This window comes from Bos indicus, chromosome 2, assembly GCF_029378745.1.
Source record: "Bos indicus isolate NIAB-ARS_2022 breed Sahiwal x Tharparkar chromosome 2, NIAB-ARS_B.indTharparkar_mat_pri_1.0, whole genome shotgun sequence".
Lineage (NCBI taxonomy): Eukaryota > Metazoa > Chordata > Mammalia > Artiodactyla > Bovidae > Bos > Bos indicus.
The window spans coordinates 118321880-118347853 of NC_091761.1; the positions used below are offsets into that span (position 1 = coordinate 118321880).

At 37.5% G+C, this 25974-nt stretch overlaps 1 protein-coding gene across 20 annotated transcripts in view; it reads left to right on the forward strand.

The window, feature by feature from the left end:
• The window catches only part of SP100 (SP100 nuclear antigen), a 127699-nt gene that overhangs the window by 36856 nt on the left and 64869 nt on the right, over window positions 1-25974 (forward strand). The gene's annotated exons all lie outside the window — the stretch shown is intronic.

Sequence of the window (25974 nt, forward strand, 5' to 3'; positions counted from 1 at the left end):
ACCCCCTCGGAGCTTCCAATCCCGATCCTGTTAGAGTTGTAGGCGTAACCCTCCAGATTTGTTTCTATGCATTTATGCATATAACTTATTTTCCTAAATACATAATGTGAGCCCTGTTTTTTAAAACATGGAATTATATTGTAAATACCATTTTGCATTTTCACTTAGTTTAATAATGAAAATCATAGACATCTTCTTAATAACCATAGGCTTGCCTTATTCCTTTTAACAGCCATATATAATACTGTTCTGTGGAATGGACACACCATAGTTTTATTTTGTTGTTGTTTGTTTATTTCTTTAACTGAAGTATAATAGTTTTACAATATTGTGTTAGTTTCAAGTGTACAGCAAAATAATTCAGTTGTATATATATGCGTATATATGGATATACACATATTCTTTTTCATTCTTTTTCCATATATGTTATTACAAAATACTGAGTAAAGTTCTCTCTGCTACAAGTAGGTCTTTGTTATTTGTCTGTTTTATATAGTAGTGTGTATGTGTTACTCCAAAATTCCTAATTTATGCCCCCCTCCACGTGTCCCTTTTGGAAACTATAAGTTTGTTTTCTACGTCTGTGAGGCAGTTTCTGTTTTGTAAATAAGTTTATTTGTATCAGTTTTTTAGATTCCACATATAAATGATATATATTTGTCTTTCTCTGACTTACTTCATTTAATATGATAATCTCTAGGTTCATCCACGCTGCTTCAAATGGCATTGCATTTTTTTCTGACTGAGTAATATTCTGTTGTATGTATATACCACATCTTCTTTATCCGTTCTTCTGTTGATAGATATTTAGGTTGTCTCCATGTTCTGGCTACTGTAAATAATTCTGCAGTGAATATTGGGTTGCATGTATGTCTGTGAAGTATGGTTTTCTCTGTACACATGCTCAAGAGTGGGATTGCTGGATCATATGGTAGTTCTGTTTTTAGTTTTTGCCGTCTATGGGTTCACAGAGTTGGACACGACTGAAGCGACTTAGCAGCAGCAGCAGCATACTGTTCTTCATAGTGGCTGCACCAATTTACATTCCCATCAGTAGTGTAGGATTCCCTTCTCTCCACACCCTCTTCAGCATTTATTTGTAGACTTTTTGATGATGGCCATTCTGACTTACACCATAGTTTTTAAACCACTCCACCACTCTACTGACAGACCTTCAGGTAATTTTCAATTGCTCGCTTTTGCCAACAAGCTATGATAATAACAAAGATAATTTATTTCTTTATATTTTTTGCACATATACAAGTGTTTGTGTTGTGTCAATAACCAAAAAAGTTATAGTGCTGAGGCAAAGGGCACTCATATTTAACTGTTTATAGATTCTGCCAAACTGCTTAAGTAGCTGAACCAATATATCTTCCTACCAAAAGTTAGGCTTCCCTGGTGGCTCAGTGGTAAAGAATCCATCTGCTAATGCAGGATATGCAGGTTCAATCCTTGGGTCAGGAAGATCCCCTGGAGGAAGGAACTGGCAACCCACTCTAGTATTTTTGCCTGGAAAATCCCATGAACAGAGACGCCTTCAGGGTTACAGTCCATGGGGTAGAAAAAGAGTCAGACACGACTTAGCGACTAAAAAAACCCCAAAATTAGACAAGCCATCTCCCCACACCCAAACTTTGCAAATGTGGTGGATAAAGAGTGGCATTTTGTTAACTTCATTTCAGTTTAGTCACTCAGTCCTGCCCGACTCTTTGCAACCCCATTACTGCAGCACACCAGGCTTCCCTGTCCATCACCAGCTCCCGGAGCTTACTCAAACTCACGTCCGTTGAGTCAGTGATGCCATCCAACCATCTTATCCTTTGGCGTCCCCTTCTCCTGCCTTCAATCTTTCCCAGAGTCAGGGTCTTTTCAAAGGAGTCTGTTGTTTGCATCAGGTGGCCAAAGTATTGGAGTTTCAACCTCAGCATCAAGTTCTTCCAGTGAATATTCAGGACTGATTTCCTTTAGGATTGACTGGTTGGATATCCTTGCAGTCCAAGCTACTCTCAAGGGTCTTCTCCAACACCACAGTTCAAAAGCATCAATTCTTCGGCACTCAACTTTCTTTATAGTCTAACTCTCAGATCCATACATGACTACTGCAAAAACCATAGCCTTGACTAGATGGACCTTTGTTGGCAAAGTAATGTCTGCTTTTTAATATGCTGTCTAGGCTGGTCATAGCTTTTCTTCCAAGAAGCAAGCATCTTTTATTTATTTATTTATTTATTTATATTAGAGTTGGTTATGACTTTTTTTTTAATTTTTAAACTTTACATAATTGTATTAGTTTTGCCAAATATCAAAATGAATCCACCACAGGTATACATGTGTTCCCCATCCTGAACCCTCCACCCTCCTCCCTCCCCATACCATCCCTCTGGGTCGTCCCAGTGCACTAGCCCCAAGCATCCAGTATCGTGCATCGTTTCATACATGATATTTTACATGTTTAAATGCCATTCTCTCAAATCTTCCCACCCTCTCCCTCTCCCACAGAGTCCATAAGACTGTTCTATACATCACTGTCTCTTTTGTGTCACTCTCGTACACAGGGTTATTGTTACCATCTTTCTAAATTCCATATATATGCGTTAGTATACTGTATTGGTGTTTTTCCTTCTGGCTTACTTCACTCTGTATAATAGGCTCCAGTTTCATCCACCTCATTAGAACTGATTCAAATGTATTCTTTTAATTTCATGTCAGCAGTCACCACCTGCAGTGATTTTGGAGCCCCCCAAAATAAAGTCTCTCACTGTTTCCATTGTTTCCCAATCTATTTGCCATGAAGTCATGGGGCTGAATACCATGATCTTAGTTTTCTGAATGTTGAGTTTTAAACCAACTTTTTCACTCTCTTCTTAAACTTTCATCAAGAGGCTCTTTAGTTCCTCTTCGCTTTCTGCCATAACGGTGGTGTCATCTGCGTATATGTCATTATTGATATTTCTCCCAGCAATCTTGATTCCAGCTTGTGCTTCATCCAGCCTGGCATTTTGCATAATGATGTACTCTGCATATAAGTTAAATAGGCAGGATGACAATATACAGCCTTGATGTACTCCTTTCCCGACTTGGAACAAGTCTGTTGTTTCATTTCCAGTTCTAACTGTTGCTTCTTGACCTGCATACAGATTTCTTAGGAGGTAGGTATGGTGGTCTAGTATTCCCATCTCTTTAAGAATTTTCCATAGTTTGTTGTGATCCACACAGTCAAAGGCTTTGGCGTAGTCAGTAAAGAAGAAGCAGATATTTTTCTGGAACTCTCTTGCTTTTTTGATGATCCAACAGATGTTGGCAATTTGATCTCTGGTTCCTCTGCCTATTCCAAACCCAGCTTGAACATCTGGAAGTTCACAATTCATGTATTGTTGAATCCTGTCTTGGAGTAATTTAAGCATTATTTTACTAGCACGTGAGATGAGTGCAATTGTGCATTAGTTTGAGCATTCTTTGGCATTGCCTTTCTTTGATTGGAAAGAAAACTGAACTTTTCCAGTCCTGTGGCCACTGCTGAGTTTTCCAAATTTGCTGGCATATTGAGTGCAGCACTTTCACAGCCTCATCTTTTAGGATTTGAAATAGCTCAACTGGAATGCCATCACCTCCACTAGCTTTGTTTGTAGTGATGCTTTCTAAGGCCCACTTGACTTCGCATTCCAGGATGTCTGGCTCTAGGTGAGTGATCACACCATTGTGGTTATCTGGGTCATTAAGATCTTTTTTGTATATTCTTCTGTGTATTTTTGCCACCTCTTCTTAATATCTTCTGCTTCCATTAGGTCCATACCATTTCTGTCCTTTATTGTGCCCGTTTTTGCATGAAATGTTCCCTTGGTATCTCTAATTTTCTTGAAGAGAACTATTGTCTTTCCCATTCTATTGTTTTCCTCTATTTCTTTGCATTGATTGCTGAGGAAGGCTTTCTTATCTCTCCTTGCTGTTCTTTGGAACTCTATATTCAAATGGGTATATCTCCTTTTCTCCTTTGCCTTTAGCTTCTCTTCTTTTCATAGCTATTTGTGAGGCTTCCTGAGACAATCATTTTGCCTTTCCTTTTCTTGGGAATAGTCTTGTTCACTGCCTCCTGTAGAATGTCATGAACCTCCCTCCATAGTTCTTCAGGCATTCTGTCTATCAGATCTAATCCCTTGAATCTGTTTGTCACTTCCACTGTATAATCATAAGGGAACTGATTTAGGTCATACCTGAATGGTCTAGTGGTTTTCCCTACTTTCTTAAATTTAAGTCTGAATTTGGCAATGAGGAGTTCATGATCTGAGCCACAGTCGGCTCCCAGTCTTGTTTTTGCTGACTGTATGGAGCTTCTCCATCTTTGGCTACAAAGAATATAATCAATCTGATTTTGGTGTTGACCATCTGGTGATGTCCATGTGTAAAGTCTTCTCTCGTGTTGTTGGAAGAGGGTGTTTGCTATGACCAGTGTGTTCTCTTGGCAAACTCTGTTAGTCTTTGCCCTGCTTCATTTTGTACTCCAAGACCAAATTTGCCTGTTACTCCAGGTATCTCTATCTCTTATTAACTTGATTCTCCTAATTACATGAAAGATTGAAAATTTTTTGTGTTTTCTATGAATTACTGGTAATTTTTTGCCAATGTGAGTTCAGGTGATCGTTCTTTCTTTAACAATAAGAATTCACTAAATATTCTGAAAGTTATGATTATACTTTTCTTGCCTTTTAACTTTGCTCATGGGGACTTTTTTTAATATAAATTTATTTATTTTAATTGGAGGCTAATTACTTTACAATATTGTATTGGTTTTGCCATACATCAACATGAATCCACCACGGGTGTACACGTGTTCCCCATCCTGAACCCCCCTTCCACGTCCCTCCCCATACGATCTCTCGGGGTCATCCCAGTGCACCAGCCCCGAGCATCCGGTATCGTGCATCGAGCCTGGACTAGCGATTCGTTTCACATTTGATATTATACAGTTTCACATTTGATATTATACATATTTCAATGCCATTCTCCCAAATCATCCCACCTTCGCCCTCTCCCACAGAGTCCAAGAGACTGTTCTATACATCTGTGTCTCTTTTGCTGTCTCGCATACAGGGTTATTGTTACCATCTTTCTAAATTCCATACATATGCGTTAGTACACGATATTGGTGTTTTTCTTTCTGGCTTACTTCACTCTGTATAATAGGCTCCAATGTCATCCACCTCATTAGAACCGATTCAAATGTATTCTTTTTAATGGCTGAGTAATACTCCATTGTGTATATGTACCACAGCTTTCTTATCCATTCATCTGCTGATGGGCATCTAGGTTGCTTCCATGTCCTGGCTATTATAAACAGTGCTGCGATGAACATTGGGGTACACATGTCTCTTTCCCTTCTGGTTTCCTCAGTGTGTATGCCCAGCAGTGGGATTGCTGGGTCATAAGGCAGTTCTATTTCCAGTTTTTTAAGGAATCTCCACACTGTTTTCCATAGTGGCTGTACTAGTTTGCATTCCCACCAACAGTGTAAGAAGGTTCCCTTTTCTCCACACCCTCTCCAGCATTTATTGCTTGTAGACTTTTGGATCGCAGCCATTCTGACTGGCGTGACATGGTACCTCATTGTGGTTTTGATCTGCATTTCTCTGATAATGAGTGGTGTTGAGCATCTTTTCGTGTGTTTGTTAGCCATCTGTATGTCTTCTTTGGAGAAATGTCTGTTTAGGTCGTTGGCCCATTTTTTTATTGGGTCGTTTATTTTTCTGGAATTGAGCTGTAGGAGTTGCTTGTATAGTTTTTAGATTAGTTCTTTGTCAGTTGCTTCATTTGCTATTATCTTCTCCCACTCTGAAGGCTGTCTTTTCACCTTGCTTATAGTTTCCTTTGTTGTGCAGAAGCTTTTAATTTTAATTAGGTCCCATTTGTTTATTTTTGCTTTTATTTCCAATATTCTGGGAGGGTCATAGAGGATCCTGCTGTGATTTATGATGGAGAGTGTTTTGCCTATGTTCTCCTCTAGGAGTTTTATAGTTTCTGGTCTTGTGTTTAGATCTTTAATCCATTTTGAGTTTATTTTTGTGTATGGTGTTAGAAAATGTTCTAGTTTCATTCTTTTACAAGTGGTTGACCAGTTTTCCCAACACCACTTGTTAAAGAGATTGTCTTTTCTCCATTGTATATTCTTGCCTCCTTTGTCAAAGATAAGGTGTCCATAGGTGCATGGATTTATCTCTGGGCTTTCTATTTTGTTCCATGGATCTATATTTCTGTCTTTGTGCCAGTACCATACTGTCTTGATGACTGTGGCTTTGTAGTAAAGCTTGAAGTCAGGCAGGTTGATTCCTCCAGTTACATTCTTCTTTCTCAAGATTGCTTTGGCTATTTGAGCTTTTTTGTATTTCCATACAAATTGTGAAATTATTTGTTCTAGCTCTGTGAAAAATACTGTTGGTAGCTTGATAGGGATTGCATTGAATCTATAGACTTTTTTCTTATTAAAGCTTAAACTTCAAGTATAGACTTCTTATTCTGTTGATTTTATAAAATAGATTCACCCTTGTTATTTGGAATAAATAAAGCCATTCAGAAAGTTCCTGATGAATTCCATATGCACTATCTTTAGCCATAGCCCTTGTGTTCTTAAGGTGATAAATTCAATTCTACCTTTATGGTAAGGTTCTCTTCTAGTATATCCAAAATTATTTTCTTTTTCAATTTTTGGATAAAACTATTCTTTCATTGTAGCAGTTTTAGCCTTCGTAGTGTTTATCTGTCTTTCAACTTTTATATCTTTAGCATTTTGCTTTCTGCTCATACTGGTTGTCTCAAACTTTTCTTCATGAGAATTATTTAATATTTAGTGGTTTCTGGTTTCTTGTTTTTTTTTTGTTTTTTTTTTAAGTTGACTGTGTTTATTTGGGGGATCTTAATTTGTTTCTACAGCTCTCCTCACTTGAAACATTTTATTGTTTTATCACCTCATCTCATGCTCTTGCTTTATTGTTCAGGTCTTTGTGTGATGTTCAGGGCTTTGAGGATGTTTTCTTCATCGTCTGGGTTATCTTTCCAGATTGATTCTGTTTGCAGTTTGGTTTCACGCATTGTTTAACTTTCTTGTCCATGTGCCTGCCATGGATTTACAGCCCATTTCACTCCGACTTGACGTGGACAGCTCGCTTGTCACCCACAGTCTCAAGTTGAGTAAATGTTTTTTGTTTTTTTACCCATATTTTCTTTAGATATCTGAGAACAAATTACTTTCTGTCTGATAAAGCGTCTACTTTAATTCTTGTCAATTTCAGTCTGAGAATCCTTTGATCGGTGGAACCATCCCTTTCCCCACTGATCTGCTGTGCTCCACTTCTCACTAGCCAGGTGGCCATATATGCAGGGTGCTGCTTATGTGCTCTCTCTTCTCTGCCATTGACCTATGGCAGGCTTTCCTTATATGTCTCCATACTGTCATAGTAACAAAAGCTTCACATGAACTCTTGAAAATGGTAGAGTAAATCTTCCCATGTTCATTTCTTTTTCCAAAGTGTTTTGGTTTTAGCATCTCCAAATCAGCTTGTCAAAATCTTGTTGAGGTTTTGTTTAGGATTGTGTTGAATATGTAGGTCAATATTGTCTTCTATGTCATTATATGGCATTTGTATGTTATTAATTTAAAAATATTTTCTAATAAAATTTTCTGCCTAGAAGTCTTACACTTCTTCTGCTAGATTTATTCATAGATACGTGACATCTTTCTGCAATAATATCTATGTAATTTCAAAATCAACTTTCTAACTGCTTGTTACTAAGATATAAAAATAAATGGAAACTTTGCCAAAAATTTCTAATTCTAATAACTTGTATGGAGATATATACTTTTGTATGGATGTAAACTTATAAAACATATACACAATGATGGTTTTGTTACTTCTAATCTAATCCTTATTCTTCCTACTTCTTTTTCTAGCCTTACTGTGTGGGCTAGGACTTTGGATATGGTGAATACAAGTAGTAGCAGTAATCATCTCTGTTTTGATTCTAGTCCCAAAGGGAAGGCCTTTATCATTGTACAATTATGAATGATGTTTGATGTAGGTTTTCTTTTTTAATAAAAATGCTTACACAGGTTAAAGAAGTTTTATACTTGACATCTGACACTTTCCATATATGAAGCGTTTGTGGCCCTGTTTTCTCTTGTTTCTGCCAGTTCTCACTCACAAATTTCAGTTTTTAAGTAAACTTATTTTAGAATAACTCTATATTTACAAAAAAGTTACAAAGGTAGTACAGAAGTTTCTAAACACTGCACACCCAGTTTCATATCCTGTGATGTTCCCCTCTCATATTACTGTGGTACACCTATCAAAACTAAAAACCCCACACTGATAGGTTATTCAGTTCAGTTCAGTTCAGTTGCTCAGTTGTGTCCGACTCTTTTCGACCCCATGAACCGCAGCACGCCAGGCCTCCCTGTCCATCACCAACTCCCAGAGTTCACTCAGACTCATGTCCATGGAGTCAGTGATGCCATCCAGCCATCTCATCCTCTGTCATCCCCTTTTCCTCCTGCCCCCAATCCCTCCCAGCATCAGGGTCTTTTCCAATGAGTCAACTCTTCGCATGAGGTGGCCAAAGTATTGAAGTTTCAGCTTCAACATCAGTCCTTCCAATGAACACCTAGGATTGATCTCCTTTAGGATGGACTGGTTGGATCTCCTTGCAGTCCAAGGGACTCTCAAGAGTCTTCTCCAACACCACAGTTCAAAAGCATCAGTTCTTCGGTGCTCAGCTTTCTTCACAATCCATAGCTTTGACTAGACTGACCTTTGTTGGCAAAGTAGTCTCTGCTTTTCAATGTGCTATCTAGGTTGGTCATAACTTTCCTTCCAAGGAGTAAGCATCTTTTAATTTCATGGCTGCAGTCACCATCTGCAGTGATTTTGGAGCCCAAAAAAATACAGTCTGCCACTGTTTCCACTGTTTCCCCATGTATTTCCCATGAAGTGATGGGACCAGATGCCATGATATTCGTTTTCTGAATGTTGAGCTTTAAGCCAACTTTTTCACTCTCCTCTTTCACTTTCACCAAGAGGCTTTTTAGTGCCTCTTCACTTTCTGCCATAAGGGTGGTGTCATCTGCATATCTGAGGTGATTGATATTTCTCCTGGCAATCTTGATTCCAGATTAGGTTATTAGGTTACTATTAACTAAACATGGTGGCTCAGACGAGAAAGAATCTGCATGCAGTACAGGGGACCCGGGTTTGATTACTGGGTCTGGAAGATCCCCTGGAGAAGAAAACGGCAACCCATTCCAGTATTCTTGCCTGGAGAATTCCACTGATAGAGGAGCCTGGAGAGCTACAGCCCACGGGGTCGCAAAGGGTCAGACATGACTGAGTGACCGTCAACACTAAATATACCTAACTAAAGCCCAGACTTTTTTCCAGTTTCACCAGTTTTTCCACCAGTGTTCACATTCTGCTGCAGGACTGAATCCAGGGCACCACAATGCATTGAACTGTCCCATCCCCTGTTCTCTTCTGGTCTATGACAGTTTCTCAGTCTTTTCTTGTCTTTCATGGCCTTGACAGTTTGAAGAGCACCGAGTAGGCATGTTGTAGAATGTCTTTCAAGTTGGGTTGGTCTTGATGTCTTCCTCAGAAGTAGGCTGGGGTGACAGGTTTTATGAAAGAAAACCACAGAGATGAAATGCCCTTTTCATCACATCCCATCAGGGAACATGTCAACTGACTTATCACCAGGGGTGTTGACACTGATCATTCGAATTAGGTGGTGTTTGCCAGGCTTCTCCACCTATCAAGTTACTAGTTTTTTTCCTTTTTATGCTCTATTCACAGGATTATTTTGCTTATATAGCTGGTTATCTTGGACTGTATACTAGCACTATATTTGGAAAATTATTTATAGGTAAAATTTGGGGCCGCAGTGAAGGTACTAGGCTTTGGAAAAGATTTCTGTTTGTTAAATCCAGGTGCCTCAAGGCACCCCCTCCGGGATCTCTTAGGTACAAGCTCAGAGACTGAGAGAACCTGGAGGAATCCAGGTGATTTCACCGGGAATGCAATTCAGTAAATCCAGAGCTGTTCCTTCTTCACTTTATTCTCTCTATGAAGATATCAAGGTCAGGAACTGGACTCCCATTGGACTTTGCACCCTGTGTGGACTCTAGACTTTATTTCTGTCCATCTGACCCCTTAAGGCTGTCAAACCTGAGGTTCTGATTTTCTGGGATCAGCAAATACCCTCAAATCAAAAGTGTCTCTGTGCTTTGCTTACCTCTCTGCTTTGTCCCTCCCTCTTTGCTTTTGCTGGCAAATCCTTACTGCAGTTTCATCTCTTTAGTGATTGATAACATTTTAAAATGCTCTTTCCAACTCCTAAGTTTTTTCAACAGAACACTGTACTGCTTATGGGAGCTGCTAACTGCTAAGTCACTTCAAGTGTGTCTGACTCTGTGCAACCCCATGGATGGCAGCACACCAGGCTCCCCTGTCCCTGGGATTCTCCAGGCAAGAACACTGGAGTGGGTTGCCATTTCCTTCTCCAATGCATGAAAATGAAAAGTGAAAGTGATGTCGCTCAGTCGTATCCGACTCTTAGCGATCCCATGGACTGCAGCCCACCAGGCTCCTCTGTCCATGGGATTTTCCAGGCAAGAGTACTGGAGTGGGGTGCCATTGCCTTCTCCGTGTGGGAGCTGGTGGGAGACAGATGTTTCGAATCCTGCTCCACCACACCAGAAACTTGCTGTCATTGATTGAAGGATTGATTAATTGGTTAACTGCCAGTTTTCAAAGTTTATGGCTTGAGGTTGGATTGTGGCTTATGAAGTTTCCTCTGATTGCTTCTAAGATTTTTCTCTTAGCATTTAAACAGCAGTGAGCCTAAATTTGTTTGCATTTTGTTTTTGTTTTGCATTTATCCTATTGGCGTTTTCACGGTCACTTTAATTTGTGACTTGATGTCTGCTTTAATTTGTGACTGATCGCTTTTGGAAAACCTTAGCCATTATCTCTTCAAATATTTCTTCTGCCCTCCCCCCAGCTTCCTCCCCCCTCTTTCCAGGACTAAAAAGATTATGCTAGACCTTTTGACAGTTTCTCACATATTTCTTTCATGTTTTTCTGCACTTTCCTACTTTTTAAATGTCTGTACCTTGATTGCATATCTTTTATTTAGCTGTCTGACTTGTAGTAAGCCAGTTCACAAATTTTGCCTTTTTAATTCAGTCTTCTGCTAAATCCTGCTATTGAGTTTTTAATTTTTTTAAATTGAAGTTCAGTTGATTTACACTATAATATTAGTTTCATGTGTGTAACAGAGTGATTCAATATTTTTATAGATTATACTCCATTTCAAGTTATTATAAAATAATGGTTATATTTCCCTGTGCTGTATAATATATCCCTGTTGCTTATTTATTTTACACAGGGTAGTTTGTGTCTCTTAATGTCATATCCCTATCTTGTCTCTCCCTACTTCCCTCTTCTCCCTGGTAACCATTAGCTTGGTCTTTATATCAATGAGTCTGTTACTGTTTTGTTATATACATCCGTTTGTTTTATTTTTTAGATTCCAGGTATAAGGGATAACACAGAGTTTATGTCTTTTTCTGACTTATTTCACTGAGCGTAATACTCTCTAGGTCCATTCACAGTGTTGCAAATGGCAAAATTTTTAATGACTAATATTCTGATTAGTGTGTGTGTGTATTTCATCCTATTTCATCTGCTAATGGGCACTTAAGTTGACTCCATGTCTTGGCAACTGTAAATAATGCTGCTATGAACCTTAAGGTGTGTGTATCCATGTCCATATACTCATGTCTACCAAGGTTATCCTCCTTGTGTCTTGTTTAAAAATGCCTTTCATATACTGGGCTTCCCTGGTGGCTCAGACAGTAAAGACTCTCCTGCAATGCAGGAGACCCAGATTTGATCCCTGGGTCAGAAATATCCCCTGGAGAAGGGAATGGCAACCCATTCCAGTATACTTGCCTGGAGAATCCCCATGGACAGAGGGAGCCTGACAGGCTACAGTCCATGGGGTCACAAAAAGTCGGACACAACTGAGCAACTAAAACTTCCTTACTTCATACACTCAGAATTCTAGCCACATTCTCCTATATATTATACTAATACTTGATTCATTCATCCACAAATATTTCCTGACACCCTATTCCCAGCACTTAATACAGTTCAGTTCAGTTCAGTCACTCAGTCGTGTCCTACTCTTTGCGACCTCATGAATCGCAGCACGCCAGGCCTCCCTGTCCATCACCAACTCCTGGAGTTCACTCAAACTCACGTCCATCAAGTCGGTGATGCCATCCAGCCATCTCATCCTCTGTCGTCCCCTTCTCCTCCTGCCCCCAATTCCTCCCAGCATCAGAGTCTTTTCCAATGAGTCAACTCTTCCCCATCAGGTGGCCGAAGTACTGGAGCTTTAGCATCCAGCTTTAGCATCATTCCTTCCAAAGAACACCCAGGGCTGATCTCCTTTAGAATGGACTGGTTGGATCTCCTTGCAGTCCAAGGGACTCTCAAGAGTCTTCTCCAACACCACAATTCAAAAGCATCAATTCTTCGGCGCTCAGCTTTCTGCACAGGCCAACTCTCACATCCATACATGACCACTGGGAAAACCATAGCCTTGACTAGACGGACCTTTGTTGGCAAAATAATGTCTCTGCTTTTTAATATGCTATCTAGGTTGGTCATAATTTTCCTTCTAAGGAGTAAGTATCTTTTAATTTCATGGCTGCAATCACCATCTGCAGTGATTTTGGAGCCCCCAAAAATAAAAGTCTGACCCTGTTTCCACTGTTTCCCCATCTATTTGCCCACATGAGGTATATGCTCTTATCATTCCATTTTACAGATGAAGAAACAAGTGTACAGAGATGTTAAGAGATATCTGCAAGGCCACATAACTACTAAAGAACAGAATGAGGCTTTGGACCAGAGTCTAGACCCTTTAATCATTACATAATATTGCCATCTAGGTAAATGACAACTCTATCCTTTAGTTTCTTTGGCTAGAACCTTTGCAGTCTTCTATGACACTTCTCTTCCTCCCATACCTGCTTATTTAACTTATATGCTGAGCACATCATGAGAAACGCTGGACTGGAAGAAACACAAGCTGGATTCAAGATTGCCAGGAGAAATATCAATAACCTCAGATATGCAGATGACACCACCCTTATGGCAGAAAGTGAAGAGGAACTAAAAAGCCTCTTGATGAAAGTGAAAGAGGAGAGTGAAAAAGTTGGCTTAAAGCTCAACATTCAGAAAACAAAGATCATGGCATCCTGTCCCATCACTTCATGGGAAATAGATTTTCAGACTATCTTCTTTTACTTAATAATGTGTATTTTCTTTTGGCCTGAATAGTATTCTCTTCTGTACCACAGTTTATTTATCCATTCACTTCCTGGGGGATATTTTGGTTGCTTTCAAATTTTGGCAATTATTTATAGATTTTTTAAATTTATATATAATTGGCATATAACATTATATTAATTTCAGGGGTATATCATAGCAATTTGATATTTGTATATATTATGAAATGATCACCACAATAAGTCCACAAATGTTTTTCTTGTGATGAAAACTTGAAAATATACTTTCTTAGTATTTTTAAGTATACAGTACAGTATTATTATCAATAGTCCCCATGCTCTATGTTGCAATAGTTTCAGGTCTTACAGTTAAGTCTTTAATCAATTTTGACTTAATTTTTGTATATGGTAAGAGAAGTCCAATTAGGTTTCTTATCCCTTCACTCCATGAAACTGGCTACCACTTGGGCTTCCCCAGTGACTCAGTGGTAAAAGAATCTGCCTGAAATTCAGGAGATGTTGAGAAGACCAGGGTTCAGTTCCTAGATTGGGAAGATCCCCTGGGGAAGGAAATGACAACCCACTCCAGTATTCTTGCTGAAAAATCTCATGGACAGAGGAGCCTAGCAGGCTACAGTCCATGGGGTTTCAAAGAGTTGGACACGACTGAGTGACTAAACAACAACAATATACATTCACCCCTCATCTTCAGAACTGTCTGCTTAACATGTGTTCAGTGTCCTTCCTTCCTTCTGTTCTCTCGTCCTTGCTTTCTGTCATGTCACTTTCTGACAGATGATTTCATGTCAGAAGGACATAATGCAGGTATGTTCAATCTGCCAGGTTTAACCAAAAGCATAGAAAGATTTTCTAACGTGTTCTGTCCTAGAATTCCTGAGATGATTCTTATGTGGTCATATCACACTATTTTTCCATCTACTCTTGGACTGAACTCACTAATATCTTATGAGGGGATTTAATATTACATGTTTATAAGCAACATTAACCTATAGTTATCACTTATCTTGTGTTTATCTGAATTTGATAGCAGAAATGTAGCAGCCTCATGATGATTTGTGGTGATTTAAAATTTTTAACTTATCTTAATGATTTAAGACAAATATGTTCTGATCTTTGAAGGATGACTGGAAATTTCTCATTAAACTCTTTGAAACTGATTTCTGAGAGGGAAATGGGGAGAGGGCAGGTTTAGGACAGGTCTGGAAGGATATTATACATTTCTCCTATTCGTTTTAGTTCTATTTATTTCTCAAGTTTTCTCAGTTTTGATCATTTCTGTTTTATTAAAAAGTAACAATTTTTCCTAGATTGTCAATTTATTGGTAGGAAATTATATAAGAATTTCTTTTATAAAATTTTAATCTTGTTGATTATCTTTAACTAAAGACATATCCCTTTGCTTATTCCTAGCATTGTTCATTTATGACTTTTCTTTCATTCTCTTGATCAAATGTTCCATTTTGCTGTTCTTATCCAAGAACCTTTTGATTCTTTTAGTTTCATTACTCTTATTTTTTGTTTGAGATTTAATTAAATACTGTTTTTAAAAATAATATTTATAAAAATTATATTTATATATTTTTCTCTTCTTTATTCTAGTCTTCAGCTTTCTTGGGGGATTATCTTGATTTCTTATTCTAACACCTTGATTTAAAGTTTAATTTACTTCTCAATAGAGGAGAAATATCATATGACATCCCTTGTATGTGGAATCTAAAAAAGAAGTTATACAAATGAACTACTTAAAGACAGAAAAAAACTGACAGACTTATGAACTTATGGTTGCCGGGGAAAGGATTGGGGGAAAGGATAGTTAGGGAGTTTGGGATGGACATGTAAACACCACTGTATTTAAAATGGATAACCAACAAGGACCTACTGCATAGCATAGGGAGCTCTGCTCAATTTTATGTGGCAGCCTGGATGGGAATGGGGTTTGGGGGAGAATGCATATGTGTATATGTATGGCTAAGTCCCTTCGCTGTTCATCTAAAACCATCACAACATTAATTAATTAATATTAATTGGCTATCAGTTCAGTTCAGTTGTTCAGTTCAGTAATTGGCTATACCCCAATACAAAATAAAAATTTCAAAAAAATCAAGTTTAACTTAGTATGCAGTGTTTCCTATTTTTTAATAAATGCATTTTAGGTCATGAATGTTCACCTTTGTGCCACTTTGAGTATGTTTGTGGTTTTGTATATATTGTTTTCATCGGCGTTTATTGCTCAATCATGTGTAACTTATATATTTTTGAAATTTCATTTCATTTTGTTTATTTACTTTTGGCTGCACTAAGTCATCATTGCTGCATGTGGGCTCTCTCTAGTTGCAATGTGCGGACTTCTCATTGCAGTGACTTCTCTCCCTGCAGAGCATGGGCTCTGGGCACTCAGTAGTCATGGGGCACCGACTTATTGCCCCTTAGCATTTGGGATATTCCCGTGACCCTTGCACTGGTAGGCGGATTCTTTAGCACTGGACGACGGAAATCCCTGTAATTAATATTTTTATTTTCTTTTTAACTTTTTTTTAAAAATTGGAATATGGTTGTTTCACAATGATTTGTTAGTTTCTGCTGTACAGTGAAGTGAATCAGCTATATGTATACATATATCCCCTTCCTCTTGGACCTCTTTCCCACCCTCCCCACATCCTACCCATCTAAATCATCACAGAGCAAAAGCTGAGCTCCCAGCTAAGGACTGTTGAGGAGGAGCTTTGACAATTTCTCAGAGGATGGATTAGGAGAGGTCTTTCTTTGTCAAGGTACTTATTCTGATCTTTTCACGTATGATTAAGATTTTTTCACTTAATAGTCTTTTGTTATTTCTTTTGTAGTCTAATGCTCGTCATCTTTGAGGCCTCTCAGTGTTTGAAAGACAGTATTGCATAATGATTAATAGTGTAGTATCTAATGCCAGATAGAAGGAAGGGTAGAAGGTGAAGGGATAGGTACAAGGTGGGGAGGGATGTTTTGAACCCCAGGTCTGCCATTGTGGAGGTAGGGCAGCCTGAGTTTCCTACCTGTAAAATGTTGCAGTTCAAAAAAAGTACCCATTGCAGAGAAGAGTTAAAGTGTGTTAAACCACATACCAAGCACTTAGAAGAGTGTTAATAGTGAGCATTCAAAAATATCAAATGGTTATTTACAAAACAGAAACAAAGATACAGAAAACAAACTTTTGGTTACCAAAGGGAAAGAGGGGAAGGGATAAAATAGGGAGACTGGGATTGACATATGAACACTACTATACATAAAATAGACAACTAATGAGAACCTACTGTATAGCACAGGGAACTCTACTCAATACTCAATGCTCCTTAGCTTTGTAATTGTTTGGTATATCTATTCCAGTCCCTTGGGCTTGAATCGCATTGAGTGGTTTCATTTTCACATGTCCCTTAAAAATAGAATATAACTGGATTTTGTTTTCTCCTCTGCATACATATTTCTATATTTTATGTCAGTTTTTACATTAAAATTTATTTTGACCACCAGTGTGTTTGTATTTATTCTTGCTGTTATTAGTGCTTTATGTGCATAAGATACTCGAGAAAAATTGAAGGACAAAGCAGACAAAATTCCTGTGCTTGTGGCATATGTATTTTGGGAGAAGACAGTCAGAGAATAAGATAATAAGCACTAGTTAAAATAAATAAGTAATTTAGTATGTTAGGGAGTGATAAGGACATGGACAATAAAAATAGAGCCAGATTAAGAGGTTGTGAGTATGTAGTTTGGGTAGGAGGGCTGTGGTTATGGTTTTGAGTAGGTTGATCAAAATGGTCCTAATTGAAGTGACACAGAATAAGGATTTCAAAAAGATGAGAGAGTCATTCATTATATAGATGTCTGGACAAAGAACATACCACATGGAGGAAAGAGCCAGTATCTCATTCCTAGAACTGTAGTATGCCTGGTATAGTCAAGAAATAACAAAGAGGACAGTGAGGTACCCCAGAGAGAAGTGAGACACAGGAGAGGAGAGAAGGGCTGGATCATTTTAGGTCCTCTAACACTGTAAGGACTTGGCTTTTACTCTGGGGGAAGTAGGGAGCCATTGAAAGTTGTGGAGCTTTTAATATGCATAATGGTGCTTTTATTTTCACAGGATAGGTTCCAACAGTATGATGGACTTCTGGGTCAATCTATGCGTCTTAAAATTTATTGCTGCTGCTGCTAAGTCGCTTCAGTCGTGTCCGACTCTGCGCGACCTCATAGACGGCAGCCCACCCGGCTCCCCCGTCCCTGGGATTCTCCAGGCAAGAGTACTGGAGTGGAGAGCCATTGCCTTCTCCTAGATATTGCTAAATCTTTTCTGAAAAGGCTATAGCAATTCTTGCTCATTCCAGCAATGCATGTATGTTTCTTTGAATCTTTTCCCACATTGCAATGTCATTTAAGAAGTTATTTTTGCCAATCTAAGGGGTAAAAAATGGTTTCTCATTACCATTTTAGTTTGTATGTATTCATATGTTTATTGGAGGTTTTTACTGTCTCTTCTCTAAGCTGTCCAAGTCCATTTTCTTTGGAATTATTTGTCATTTTATCAATAGGCTGGAGCCTTTGTATATCATATATATTAAGCCTTTGTCATATTGGTTGAAAATATATTTATACATTGTATTTTAATGTCTATATTGTTTTTTACATTTAAATGTATTAAATCTTTTTCTACTTTCTTTTTTAGATTAATTGTTATTGGGATAGAGTTGATTTACAATGTTGTTAGTTTCTGCTGTATAGCAAAGGGAATCAGTTATACATATTCACATACCCACTCTTTGTTAAATTATTTTCCCATATATTAATAGGTCATTACAGAGAACTGAGTAGAGTTCCCTGTGCTACACAGTAGGTCCTTCTTAGTTATCTAGGCTTCCTACGTGGCCCAGTGATAAAGAATCCGCCTGCCAGTACAGGAGATGCAAGAGAAGTGGGTTTGATCCCTGGGTTGGGAAGGTCCCTTGGAGTAGAAAATGACAACCCACGCCAGTATTCTTGCCTGGAAAATTCCATGAACAGAGGAACCTGCTGGGATACAGTCCAGGGGGTCAGAAAGAGTCAGATACGGACTGAGTGACCAAGCATACACAAAAACACACATTAGTTTTCTACTGTATATACAGTCATTTGTATATGTTAATCTCAATCTCCCACTTTATTCCTCCCCTCTTTCCCTGCATCATGTTTATTTTCTACATCTGTGACTCTGTTTCAGTTTTGTAAATAAGTTCATTTGTACCATTTTCTTAGATTTCACATATAATTGATATCATATAGTAGGTATCTTTGTCTGACTTTACTTCACTCAATATAGCAATCTGTGTCCTTTTTAATGGATGGGTAATATTCCATTGTGTATATGCACATATATGTACATACAAATGTGTGTATGTGTGTGTGTATGTGTGTGTATATATATATACTGCATTTTCTTTATCCATTCCTCTGTTGATGGATGTTTAAGTTGCTTCCATGTCCTGGTTATTTAAATAGTGCTGCAATGTTATGTTTTCAAATTATGGTTTTCTCTGAATATATGCCCAGGGGTGGAATCACTAGATTATATGGTAGCTCCATTTTTAGTTTTTTCAAGAAACCTCTGTACTGTTCTCCATAGAGGCTGTACAAATTTATATTTCCACCAAGAGTTGCATTCTCCACACCCTCTCCAGCATTTATTATTTGGAGATTTTTGATGATGGACATTCTGACCAGTGTCAGGTGATACCTCAAGGTAGTTTTGATTTGCATTTCTCTAATAGTGATGATGAGCATCTTTTCCTGTACCTTTTGGCCATCTGTATGTCTTCTTAGGAGAAGTGTCTATTTAAACCACATACAATTTCAATGGGATTACAAGTTGCAAGTGTACCACACTTTTACAATAATTTTGGAAGGATTGACATTTTAAAATTACTATGCTTTCCTGATTGGAAGCAAGTTATATTATCTCTATATATTTAGGTCTTGTTTTAATACCTTCAATAAGATTTTATATAAATCTTATAATATTTTATATAAATCAATAATAAGATTTTATAGTTTTTCTTCATGTTTTCCAGTGTTTATACACACATATATATTTGCTATTACATTTGAAATATTACTTTATTTCTTTTCAATTTATGGTGTTCCAAATAACATCTATAAATTTTATTCATGCACATTGGCAAATTCTTTTTCTAGTTCTTACAGACTTTAGTTAGAACTCTGGGGTTTCTATATATGTATGTTTTTAATATTTATACCAATCACTTCATCTTCTTATCAAAACTTCTAAACATATGTATATATATAATATACATATAACAATGATGGTAGTAGTAGGCATCCCTGTCTTTTTTTCTATTAAAATTATTTCATCATTTCAATGTCTACTGTAATATTTGTTATTTTTGTAGACTTCATATTGTGTTCAGTATCTGTATATTTCATGTAGTTTTCACAAAATGGCTGTTAGGTCTTAAGAAATTCTCTTTTAAAATTATTATGGATATATTTATATACTTTTTCTCCTTTTGTTTGTTGAGGTAATAAATTGCATAAAGAGATTTCCTGATGCTAAACTATTTTTACTTATTCTCAGTGTACTATTTTCCATTTTCTTCCACTTTTTAAAAAAATAACCTCTAAACCACAAAACATCGCCTTTGACCCAACACAGTAATATCTGTTTTTCAATATGCTGTCTAGGTGTTGTCTTACTGCATTTCAAATTCCGAATTTTCAATGTTTACCAAATTAGTGGGAATAGATTTGTTCATACTAATCCTTTGTTATCCTCTTAATATTCATAAATCAGTTGTGAAAATCCTACTGTCATTTCTAATATTGGTAACTTGTGATTTCTTTCTCTTCTTTTCCTTAGTTAGCCTGGGTAGAAGTTTATCAATTTTATTCATCTTTTCCAAGAACAAGCTTTAGGTTTTGTGGAATTTTCTCTTTTGTTTCCTATTTCCAATTTATTGATTTTTGCTCCTTTATTTCATTTATTCTACTGTTTTAGGCTTAAGCTTTCTTCCCCCACATTCCAGTTGGAGAAACATATTACTGATTTTACAACTGTCTTCTTTTCTAATATATACATAATAACGTATATTCAATGGAATATGTTTCTTTGTAGTCACTGCTTTTTCAGCATTCCACAAATATTGATAAGTTGTAGGTTTATTTTCATTCAGTTCAAAATATTTTAAAATTTCTCTTAAGACTTTTCCTTTGACTTATGTGTTACCTGGATGTATTTTTAACTCTCCAAGTATTGGGGGGAATTTTTCATTTCTTTCTGTTATTTATTTGTAGTTTAATTTCTTTTTGTCTAAGAATGTACTTTTATGGTTTCTATTCTTTTACATTTAAGATGTATTTTACAGCCCAGAGTGGATTCTCTCTTGGTAAGGGTGATTATTCCATGTGATCTTTTTTTAAATTTATTTAGTTTTTTAATTGAAGGATCATTGCTTTACTGATTTTTGCTGTTTTCTGCCAAACCCCAACATGAATCAGCCAGAGGAGTATGTATATTCTGCTATGGTTGCATGGAGTATTCTAAAAGTATCAACTAGGTCAAGTTGATTGGTAATGGATGTTCAGGTCAGCTATATTCTGACGGCTTCTCTACCTGCTTGATCTATAAATTACTTACAAAAGGGGGGGGGTGCTGTTTGTGTATCGAACTGAAATAGTGGATTTGTCTGTTTCTGTCACTGTTCTGTCAATTTTTACCGTACACAATTTGATGCTATGTGTTTACCATGTGTAAATAACATGTTAAGGGTTGTTATGTCTTCTTGTAATGCTCCCTTTCTCTTAATTAGTATTTTTTCTTGTCCTAAAGCCTTTTTTCCCTGGAAATAATATAGCTACTCTTTCTTTTGATTAGTGTTGACTTGGTATCTCCTTCTCCATTCTTTTTTTAAGATTTTTTTTTAATGTGGACTGTTTTTAAAGTCTTTATTGAATTTGCTGCAACACTGTTTCTGTTTTGTGTTTCAACTTTTTGGTCATGAGACATATGGGATTTTAGCTCCCTGATCAGGAATTTAACCCCGACCCTCTACTTGGAAGGTGAAGTCTTAACCACTGGACCACCAGGGAGGTCCCTCCTTCTCCATTCTTAGCATGTGTCTTTATATTTATGGGTTTTTTCTTATTGACAATATAAGATAAAGTCAGTCTCATTTTCTCAGTCATTTTGACAATCTATTTTTTTATTGAAATATAACTGCTTTACAATGATGTGTTCGTTTCTGTGATACAATGAAGTTAATCAGCCATATGTATACATATGTCCCCTCCCTCTGGACCTTCTTCCCACCACCTTCCCCTTCCCACCCATGTAGGTCATCACAGAGCACCGAGCTGAGCTTCCTGTGCTTTACAGACTATCTCTGCTTTTAATTGGAATATTTAGGCCATTCACACTGAAAGTAATTATTGATATACTGGATTACATTACCATGTTTTAACTCTTCTTTATTTATTGTATTTGTTTGTTTTGTGTCTCTTTTTTCCCCACTCTTTTTTCTGCCTTCTCTAATTTTAATTAACATTTTATATGATTCTATCTTAGTATTCTATTAGCATATTAATTATACTTCTTTTAAAATGTTTTTGATGGTTGTCTAGAGATTATAATACACATTTTATAGCACTTCCTCTGTAGCACACGTACCTTATAGCAGAGTATATGCAATTCCCTTCTCCCTTCGCTTATGACATTTTGTCATTCATGGCCCTTATCTGTATTGGCTTCCCCAGGGGCACAGTGGTGTGAATGGAAAGGAAAATAATGATTGCATAAAAATTTTAGAGTATGTGTAAATTGTGTTTTTAAACCTTAACTCTATATATTGACATAAGCATAAAGGAAATAAAGAAAATTTTAGGAACAACACTCAAAATGGATGTTTGTAGAGTGAAATTTCTCAGCCCTGCATGTCTGGAGTTGTCCTGATTCACTCTGCATTTTGAAGGCCTAGATTTGTTACTGATGAGATGTCTCAAGTTATTCTTGCCATCATCCTCAATAAGTGACCAATTTCTTAATTCCTTCTGGAATATTTTAAGTTCTTCTCTGTTTTTTTAGGTGTTGGCATTTCATCATTATGTGCCTTGGTTTGGTTCTCTTTCTTAAAATTTTATTTATTTATTTATTTTCGACTGTGTTGGGTCTTCTCTGTGGCGTGTGGGCTTCTTGGTAGCTTCTGGTTTGGTTCTTTTAAAATTCATTTTTCTAACTCCTTTAAAGAAATCCATGTCATTCTACTCTATAGAGATCATATCTCCTTAAATAATTCTGGTATGGTCCTCCTCTGCATTTTCTTGAGTATCTTTCTTGACTCTAATAAGGTTGCTGTTAGGCCTCTAAAGTAATCTTGGACTCCTATATGCTGTGCTGTGCCTTTTTGTAACTCCATGGACTATAGCTTTCCACGCTCCTCTGTCCATGGGGATATTCCAGGCAAGAACACTGGAATAGGTAGACTATCCCTTCTCCAGTGGATGTTCCTGACCCAGGAATCAAACCTAGGGTCTCCTGCATTGTAGGTGGATTCTTTAAAAGCTGAGTTACACCGGGAGCCCTAGACTCCGGTATTGTCTCTCAAATTTGCTCTTTTGTGTTCTTTTAATCTCTTTTTTTTTGGAATTTTTTTTTTTCTTTTAATCGCTTTATTTTGAACTTCCCTGCTGGCTCAGTGGTAAAGAATCTGCCTACAATGTAGTTTGGTCAGGAAGATCCCCTGGAAAAGGAAATGGCAACCAACTCCAGTATTCTTGCCTGGGAAATCCCTTGGAGAGACGAGCCTGACGGTCTGCAATACATGGGGTCACAAAAGGGTCAGATATGACTTAGCAACTAAACAAGAACAACAATCTATTTAATTTTCTGGGGAATTCCCCCAACTTTATTTTACAACCATTTTAGTAAATCTTAGTAAATTTCTAAAAATCAATTTTTTAAAAACATCTAATACCACTATCTCTTTCTCTGTTATTTCCTTTTTCTTTGTAAACAAGAGTACAATGTGTGTTCTCAAATCTCTATAAAAATTTTAGAGGTTTTGAAAGTTTCTCCTACAATATCTCTGTTTCTCCTGGGGTAACCTTTTTCTCTTTTTAGTGTTATTCTTTCTTCCTGAAGTTGGAGGATTTCCTCAAAAGTCTGCTGAACTGTGGTTATCTGTTTCTACTTAAGAGGTGGCTCTGGAAATCAATGCATCTGACTCACCAAATTAAAGAATAAAGAAGGAAAACTGTTGGAGGAAGGGGGACCCCTTCCAGGGCCCGAAACTGGGCTCTTTTCTAACACTCAGAAATGCATTGTCTGAAGAGACACATGTGCTGACAACGCAAGAGATTTTATTGGGAAAGGGCACCCGGGTGGAGAGCAGTAGGGTAAGGGAACCCAGGAGAACTGCTCTGGCTCGCAGTCTCGGATTTTATGGTGATGGGATTAGTTTCCGGGTTGTCTTTAGCCAATCATTCTGACTCAGAGTCCTTCCTGGTGGTGCAGGCCTTGTTGAGCCAAGATGGATGCCAGAGAGGATTCTGGGAGGTGGTCGGACCTGTGGTGTCTCCTTTTGACCTTTCCCAAACTCTTATGGTTGATGGAGGCTTATTAGTTCCGTGTTCCTTACCAGGACCTCCTGTCGTAAAACAACTTATGTAAATAGTTACTACGGTGCCTGGCCAAGGTGGAAGGTTTCAATCAGTGTGCTTCCCCTAACAAAACCATATGAACACCTCAATAGGTCCATTTCATAATAATCAACATCTGACCATGATAAAACTCTCAGTAAACTAGTAACAAACAGAAACTTCCTCTGTCACGTGTGCGTATCTGCGTGTGTATGACATCATACTTGATGCATACATTAAATGCATTTTCTCTAAGGCTAGAAACAATGTAAGGAAGAAAGAAAAAAGAAACAATTTTTGGAAAGGAAGAAGCAGAAGAGTTTTATTTTCTGATGCCATGGTTATTTTTTCTATAAAATCCAAAAGTAGTCTACAAATACTTTACTAGAATACATGAATTTAGAAAGGTCATGAATACATGGTTACTGTTTCTTAAAAATCAATTCTATGTGCATACAATTGTTAGAAATAATTTAAAAAGCAGAATCACTTAAAGTAGCCCCACAAAGAATAAAATAGCTAAGAATAAGTTTAAGGAAAGAAGTGTATGACTCCTGTGCATGTGTGTGTGTTCAGTCATGTTTGACTCTTTGCGACCCTATGGACTGTAGCCCGCCAGGCTCCTCTATCCATGGAATTTCCCAGGCAAGAATACTGGAGTGGATTGACATTTCTTACTCCAGGAGATCTTCCTCACCCAGGGATCAAGCCCACATCTCTTGCATCTCCTGCTTTGGCAAGCAGATCCTTTACCACTGCATCCCCTGATACTGAAAGCTAAAAACACTTCTGGCAAGATTAAGGAAAATTAAATAAATGGGTTGAACTCAGTGTTGTTAAGATGTCACTTTACACCAAATGAATCTAAAAGTTCTATGCAAACCCTATAAAACTCAAAAAGGCTTTTCTTGTAAAAATTGACAAATCAATTTTAAAAGATATGTGGAAAACCAAAAGACGTAGAAAATCCAAGGTAATATTTTCCTGATTGGCTTCAAGTCTTTCTATACGCTGTCGATTCAGATCAATATACTGTTGGCACAAGGGTAGGCAAACAGACAAATGGCACAGAGTAGAAAATCTAGAAGTAGAACCAGGTTTACACTTTAAATTAATTTTTGAATATTTTAATTAGCTTGGGGGAGACAAAGATTTCTCAGCACCCTAAATTTGTTAGCCACAGAAGAAAAAAAAAATAGCTTTGGCTTTGTCAAAATTAAAAATTTCTCCTCATCAAAATACATGGTTAAGAAAATAAAGGCAAACCACAAAATGGGTGAAAATGTTCACAACACATTTCTGTTGCTGTTCAGTTGCTCGGTCGTGTCCGACTCTTTGTGACCCCATGGACTGTAGCATGCCAGGATTCCCTCTCCTTCACTGTCTCCTGGAATTTGCTCAAACTCATGTCCGTTGAGTCAGTGATGCTATCCAACCATCTCATCCTCTGTCGCCCCCTTCTCCTCCTGCCCTCAATCTTTCCCAGCATCAGGGTCTTTTCCAATCAGTTGGCTCTTCAAATCAGGTGGCCTAAGTGTTGGAGCTTCAGCTTCAGCATCAGTCCTTCCAATGAATATTCAGAGTTGATTTCCTTTAAGATTGACTGATTTGATCTCCTTGCAGTCCAAGGGACTCTCAAGAGTCTTCTCCAGCACCACAGTTCAAAGCATCAGTTCTTTGATGCTCAGCCTTCTTTATGGTCCAACTCTCACCTCCATACATGACTACTGGAAAAACCGTAGTTTTTACTATACAGACTTTTGTTGGTAAAGTCATATCTCTGCTTTTTAAATACACTGTCTAGGTTTGTCATAGATTTTCTTCCAAGGAGCAAACGTCTTTTAATTTTGTGGCTGCTGTCATTGTCTGCAGTGATTTTGGAGCCCAAGAAAATAAAGTCTGTCACTGTTTCCACTGTTTCCCTTTCTATTTGCTATGAAGTTATAGGACTGGGTGCC